At 30.9% G+C, this 7,394-nt stretch overlaps 1 long non-coding RNA gene across 2 annotated transcripts in view; it reads right to left on the bottom strand.

Moving 5' to 3' along the window:
• Positions 1 to 5,564: 5,564 nt before the first annotated feature.
• Positions 5,565 to 7,394, bottom strand: part of LOC146993178 (uncharacterized) — an 880,479-nt gene continuing 878,649 nt past the window's right edge. For both annotated transcript variants that reach the window (XR_015038639.1, XR_015038640.1), the window contains one exon: positions 5,565 to 6,370. This is a non-coding gene — a long non-coding RNA (uncharacterized LOC146993178). The remainder of the gene's footprint in view (positions 6,371 to 7,394) is intronic.

Genomic DNA, 7,394 nt, shown 5'->3' with positions numbered 1-7,394 from the left:
TTTGGTTTCATTTTCATATAGAAAGAGTTAAAAATAGGTTACCTAGGTAACAAAATTTAAACACACATTTTCAGGAAAAATTACAGAATAACAGATTTTGTTTCCCTGAAGACACAACACCTCGCTATTCCAGCTATGATACAGACTGCATACTGTCATAGAGAAATTCCTTTCTTAAACAGGGAATTCATATACTTTAATCTGTTTTTACACAAGTACTGTTTATGACTAATCCATGGTCCAGGAGTAAAATACTTTATAGTACACCCATCTAAATTTTTATTATTTCCGGTCATCTGTATAGACTGTTTACCTATCACGACTAAACTCCCAATCTGCATTCCAAACTCATACAATTCTTCAAGTCATATTTCGTAGTCTATCATTTTTAATACGGCAGGTACTTGCTGAGCGCAGACTTTTAAAGCATGATTTCGCGTATAGCAGTACCTTAAAAGATCCCATTTTATTTGTCCACTGCTAGAATTTCATTCATACGTGGTGCAACATTCATCCATCAACACCGGAAAGTATTTATCTGCTACTTTAAACAATTTCCATCGGCTGAAAATGAAGTCCGAAAAATCTTACAAATTTCAAAAGCAATCGATGCCGAAGAATTTTCACATATGAAAGACAGAGAAGTCAAACAATGAATCAGAAAATTACAAAAGAAGAATTGGGGTCTTATAAAACCCCTTGATAATAAAAGCGCTCATTATGAAGTAGAGCTTTTAACTGAAGATAAGATGAAGAAATTGTTAAATAACACAAAGAGCAATGTCTGATCTTCTAGCAAAGAATTACCCAATTAAAGAAAAAACATGTGCTCTTTACAGTGGCACGCATACAGTTGCATCAATCATTTTTATAAGCAAAAGACATCAGCTTTCTCAAAAAAAATTTCTGTCATGCATTTGCCAAGAGAACGGAAAGAAGTCCAAAAGAAACTTTCAGAGTGCTTTGCAAAACAAAGTGGAAAGTTATTCTGCAGAATTTTACTTCGATAATAAAACATCTCTGATTTGATTTCAAAACGAATTTTTATTTGTGAAATCAATTTTAAATAGATCTTCGCAAATAGGTTCATAAAACCTCCCAATATGCCAAAATAGTTCAGATTAAGGGGAAAATTTAATAAAGTATGCTTAAAGCAACTAATAAAAAGCACATTTTGAGCAGCCTTAACAGAAGACAATCTGGCCCCACTAACTTTCATTACGAGTACTCATTAAATTTTTATTTACATTTCTTTTTTGTTCAACATTTAACTTTCAATGGTTTTAAGAGAAACAGCACTTGACAGACAGACTCTAAATTCGGAAAAAACTGAAACAAAATTGGTTTATACACAGGCAGAGTGATTACACTGACCTGTTGGGAAGAGAAGATCCCGTTAGACAAGGAAAATATTAGGCCAGACAGAGAGGAAAATGCTTAGCCTCCTCCTCGTAATGCGAAAGGAGGTCACTTGGGAAAAAATTACACTACAGCAGTAATTTTGAAACCACTAAGAAGCAACAGAACTCTAACAAATCTCAGACTTCTGATAATTATAGTGTGATTAACAGTTCAACCTCACTTCGAATATTACAATACAATATAAAGAAAGAACCAATTCAGACACTTCAATATGGAATTCAAAACCTAAGAAATTAATGCATAGACGCTACCCTAAACATTAAAACATAATGTGAAGCGTTCACGTAAAATAAATAAGTAGTAAAACTCCAATATAAAGCAACATGTGAAAAGGGACCTACAAATTATAACATTCAAGCATTTCTAGTGAAAATAAAGTTAATATGAAACAAGAATTACCAGCCCTAGATGTCTTTTTGCTCTGCACTATTTCTCCATTCTTTTTCTTTCATGATATGTTCTGCAATCCAAGAGTGCACAAAAATGATGACAAATTACACTAGAAGAGGCCAAGGATGGGGGAAGGAATCATTAGATTTTAACTACTTTGAAATTAAAGAATATCTATACACAAAGAGAAATATCCAATATTGTTTCTTAATATATAAAACTTCGAAAGTAGCCTTCTTTGTTTTAAATTCCAGCAATGTGCTACATTGTTACTAAAATCATGATTGCAGTCGATAGAAAAGCAAATGATTTTCCTTATACGACAGAAGTACAGTAAGCGAAAGAGGTTTTTAATGTATGGGTACAACATGAACAATGAAAGAAAAAAAAAATTATACAGTTATTACAGATACAAAGAATAAAAGGGAAAATGATCTTCGAGAAAAGTAAATAATTTTAGCGCAGGTACAAAAATGGCACCGAAAGTCAATAAGCAGATAATTTTAAATGACAAATAAACAAAATAAACTTTACTGTTAGCTTTGAAGCAGGTGTTATATATAAAACTATCTTAATTCACACACAGAATTAGTGACATAACAGATCAAAAAAGAGTAAGAATCAAACTCGCAATATATTGACATTAAAAGAGCTATATATATATACTTTTATGGTTTTTTTTTTTTTTTTTTTTTTTTTTTTTTTTTTTTTTAGAAAGTGCTCAAAAACACCATTCTAAAAACAGATTTCGAAAAACATCTTGGAAACAAAAGTCATAAACCATAAAATAAATATTTCATTCAGAATTTTAACGCAAGAACCCTTTCTAATTTTAAGTTCTTTACTTAGGTACACTCATCCATGAGAGAGGACAGCTTAGTCCAATGTACAAGAAATTATCCTGTAATATTATCACGTCACTTTAATGAAATTATAGCAATATTTCACTCAGGGAAAGAACATATTGTCTAGCTGCCCGGGATCGAGCCCCGCTTTAATACAGCAAGCCAAAACACATCAAATGCCATTGAATGATATACCATTTTGAAATGTTGCAAAAAATTTAAATAAAATTTCGTGAATGAGCTAATGCAATTACCTATATACTAAAATTTTGACCAAAAATTCAACAAAACTAAGATACTCTTTTTTTCTTTCGAAGGAAACAAAGTCATATACTAATGTAGGGATGCTCAACTTATTGTACTATAAAACCTAAACATAGGAATGAAATTTTGTCAGCTATGTGAGATGTCCAATACTGAGAAATTCCATAAATTGTAGATTAGAACGTACCTCTCAAAACACACGAAAGGTAAAACACAATTCAAATACTTTACTTTTAGTCTTGAAGCAGATGTTCTATATTAAACTGTCTTAGCTCACATACAGAATTAGTAATATAATAGCTCAAAATGTTGTAAGAACCAAACACGCATTATAAAAACATTAAAAAAAAAAAAAAAAAATCTACATACATTTATTAGTGTTACGAGGGTTTATTCTGAAATATTATAATGTCACTTGCAGTGAAATGATAGAAATTTTCACTCAGGGAAGGGACATTCCGTCTGGCTGCCTGGGTTCCATCCCAGCTTCTGTTACAAAAGTTTCATAGAAGAATTTTAAAAATCTAGAAACGAAACTCATGAAGAAATTATTGACCATAATTGGTTCTATGATTTAGTCATTCTTACAGACATAATAACTAAAATCTTAAACTTGAGGGGGGAGGGAGAACTAAACTAAAGTTTTTGAATTTAAGGGTATCTTAAATTAATTTTAAATCAGAATTAATTTTGTAAAAATATTACACAAATATAAAGAATATACATTTTTACCATAATGCAATGTACATTTTGCCACTTTGAAAATCTGGAGAACTAAAGCGTGAAATATAAGAAAACTGAAACAAACATTTGGAAAATCTCATCGAGCTTAAATTAGCTTCTAAATTAGATGTTTTTAGTGTATTTAAAATTAGGCCAACTACTACGTTCACTTCAAACCCATTACATAAGACTAGTGTTTAAGAAAAATGGTAAAACATTGCAAATATGTTAACAATTCTACTGATCTAGAAATAGAAATAACTGGTTTTCATCCTAATTAAGATGAAGAATATCACAAAAAGCCATTTGAATAGTCCTAGATCAGAAAAATCATGAACTGTTAAACTTTTAAAAAGATAAATTCCTGCTTTCGATCTACCTAAAAATGTGAAAGAGGATTTTCAACAACAATCTTGTTAAAATCAATGTTCAGATACAGAATAACAAACAAACATCTGGACGACTGCATGGATTTAGCAATAACATCGCATGTACCAGAGGGAGAAAAAAAAACTCTCAGAAGAAATGCAATGTTAAATTTCACATTAAAATATGATTTCCCTGTATTTAATTTTCATCTTGCTGAATTTTTTTGTAAATAATACAAAGAGTATACCTTTTCTTTAAGATATTATACCACACATTTTTATACTTTGTGTAATGCACTTATAACTGAAATATTAAAAGTGCAATATATAATTGCAGCTAGCCAAAATTTTATAAACTTAAAATTGGCTCCCATTCAGTTAAAGTTGTTAATAACTGCACCAAGGGAAGGAATGCAATTTTATTTCTTTGTCTGTATTTGGTTTCATTTTCATATAGAAAGAGTTAAAAATAGGTTACCTAGGTAACAAAATTTAAACACACATTTTCAGGAAAAATTACAGAATAACAGATTTTGTTTCCCTGAAGACACAACACCTCGCTATTCCAGCTATGATACAGACTGCATACTGTCATAGAGAAATTCCTTTCTTAAACAGGGAATTCATATACTTTAATCTGTTTTTACACAAGTACTGTTTATGACTAATCCATGGTCCAGGAGTAAAATACTTTATAGTACACCCATCTAAATTTTTATTATTTCCGGTCATCTGTATAGACTGTTTACCTATCACGACTAAACTCCCAATCTGCATTCCAAATAACTCATACAATTCTTCAAGTCATATTTCGTAGTCTATCATTTTTAATACGGCAGGTACTTGCTGAGCGCAGACTTTTAAAGCATGATTTCGAGGTATAGCAGTACCTTAAAAGATCCCATTTTATTTGTCCACTGCTAGAATTTCATTCATACGTGGTGCAACATTCATCCATCAACACCGGAAAGAATTTATCTGCTACTTTAAACAATTTCCATCGACTGAAAATGAAGTCCGAAAAATCTTTAAAATTTCAAAAGCAATCGATGAGGAAGAATTTTCACATATGAAAGACAGAGAAGTCAAACAATGAATCAGAAAATTACAAAATAATTGGGGTCTTATAAAACCCCTTGATAATAAAAGCGCTCATTATGAAGAAGAGCTTTTAACTGAAGATAAGATGAGGAAATTGTTAAATAACACAAAAAGCAATGTCTGATCTTCTAGCGAAGAATTACCCAATTAAAGAAAAAACATGTGCTCTTTACAGCGGCACGCATACAGTTGCATCAATCATTCTTATAAGCAAAAGACATCAGCTTTCTCAAAAAATATTTCTCTCATGCATTTGCCAAGAGAACGGAAAGAAGTCCAAAAGAAACTTTCAGAGTGCTTTGCAAAACAAAGTGGAAAGTTATTCTGCAGAATTTTACTTCGATAATAAAACATCTCTGATTTGATTTCAAAACGAATTTTTATTTGTGAAATCAATTTTAAATAGATCTTCGCAAATAGGTTCATAAAACCTCCCAATATGCCAAAATAGTTCAGATTAAGGGGAAAATTTAATAAAGTATGCTTAAAGCAACTAATAAAAAGCACATTTTGAGCAGCCTTAACAGAAGACAATCTGGCCCCACTAACTTTCATTACGAGTACTCATTAAATTTTTATTTACATTTCTTTTTTGTTCAACATTTAACTTTCAATGGTTTTAAGAGAAACAGCACTTGACAGACAGACTCTAAATTCGGAAAAAACTGAAACAAAATTGGTTTATACACAGGCAGAGTGATTACACTGACCTGTTGGGAAGAGAAGATCCCGTTAGACAAGGAAAATATTAGGCCAGACAGAGAGGAAAATGCTTAGCCTCCTCCTCGTAATGCGAAAGGAGGTCACTTGGGAAAAAATTACACTACAGCAGTAATTTTGAAACCACTAAGAAGCAACAGAACTCTAACAAATCTCAGACTTCTGATAATTATAGTGTGATTAACAGTTCAACCTCACTTCGAATATTACAATACAATATAAAGAAAGAACCAATTCAGACACTTCAATATGGAATTCAAAACCTAAGAAATTAATGCATAGACGCTACCCTAAACATTAAAACATAATGTGAAGCGTTCACGTAAAATAAATAAGTAGTAAAACTCCAATATAAAGCAACATGTGAAAAGGGACCTACAAATTATAACATTCAAGCATTTCTAGTGAAAATAAAGTTAATATGAAACAAGAATTACCAGCCCTAGATGTCTTTTTGCTCTGCACTATTTCTCCATTCTTTTTCTTTCATGATATGTTCTGCAATCCAAGAGTGCACAAAAATGATGACAAATTACACTAGAAGAGGCCAAGGATGGGGGAAGGAATCATTAGATTTTAACTACTTTGAAATTAAAGAATATCTATACACAAAGAGAAATATCCAATATTGTTTCTTAATATATAAAACTTCGAAAGTAGCCTTCTTTGTTTTAAATTCCAGCAATGTGCTACATTGTTACTAAAATCATGATTGCAGTCGATAGAAAAGCAAATGATTTTCCTTATACGACAGAAGTACAGTAAGCGAAAGAGGTTTTTAATGTATGGGTACAACATGAACAATGAAAGAAAAAAAAAATTATACAGTTATTACAGATACAAAGAATAAAAGGGAAAATGATCTTCGAGAAAAGTAAATAATTTTAGCGCAGGTACAAAAATGGCACCGAAAGTCAATAAGCAGATAATTTTAAATGACAAATAAACAAAATAAACTTTACTGTTAGCTTTGAAGCAGGTGTTATATATAAAACTATCTTAATTCACACACAGAATTAGTGACATAACAGATCAAAAAAGAGTAAGAATCAAACTCGCAATATATTGACATTAAAAGAGCTATATATATATACTTTTATGGGTTTTTTTTTTTTTTTTTTTTTTTTTTTTTTTTTTTTTTTTTTAGAAAGTGCTCAAAAACACCATTCTAAAAACAGATTTCGAAAAACATCTTGGAAACAAAAGTCATAAACCATAAAATAAATATTTCATTCAGAATTTTAACGCAAGAACCCTTTCTAATTTTAAGTTCTTTACTTAGGTACACTCATCCATGAGAGAGGACAGCTTAGTCCAATGTACAAGAAATTATCCTGTAATATTATCACGTCACTTTAATGAAATTATAGCAATATTTCACTCAGGGAAAGAACATATTGTCTAGCTGCCCGGGATCGAGCCCCGCTTTAATACAGCAAGCCAAAACACATCAAATGCCATTGAATGATATACCATTTTGAAATGTTGCAAAAAATTTAAATAAAATTTCGTGAATGAGCTAATGCAATTACCTATATACTAAAATTTTGACCAAAAATTC

Source organism: Stegodyphus dumicola, chromosome X1, assembly GCF_044657685.1.
Source record: "Stegodyphus dumicola isolate Sdum_Otavi_A_Nest chromosome X1, ASM4465768v1".
NCBI classification, from domain to species: Eukaryota; Metazoa; Arthropoda; class Arachnida; order Araneae; family Eresidae; genus Stegodyphus; species Stegodyphus dumicola.
Note: the sequence above shows the minus strand (reverse complement) of the source record. Positions and strands in the feature narration are given on the sequence as shown.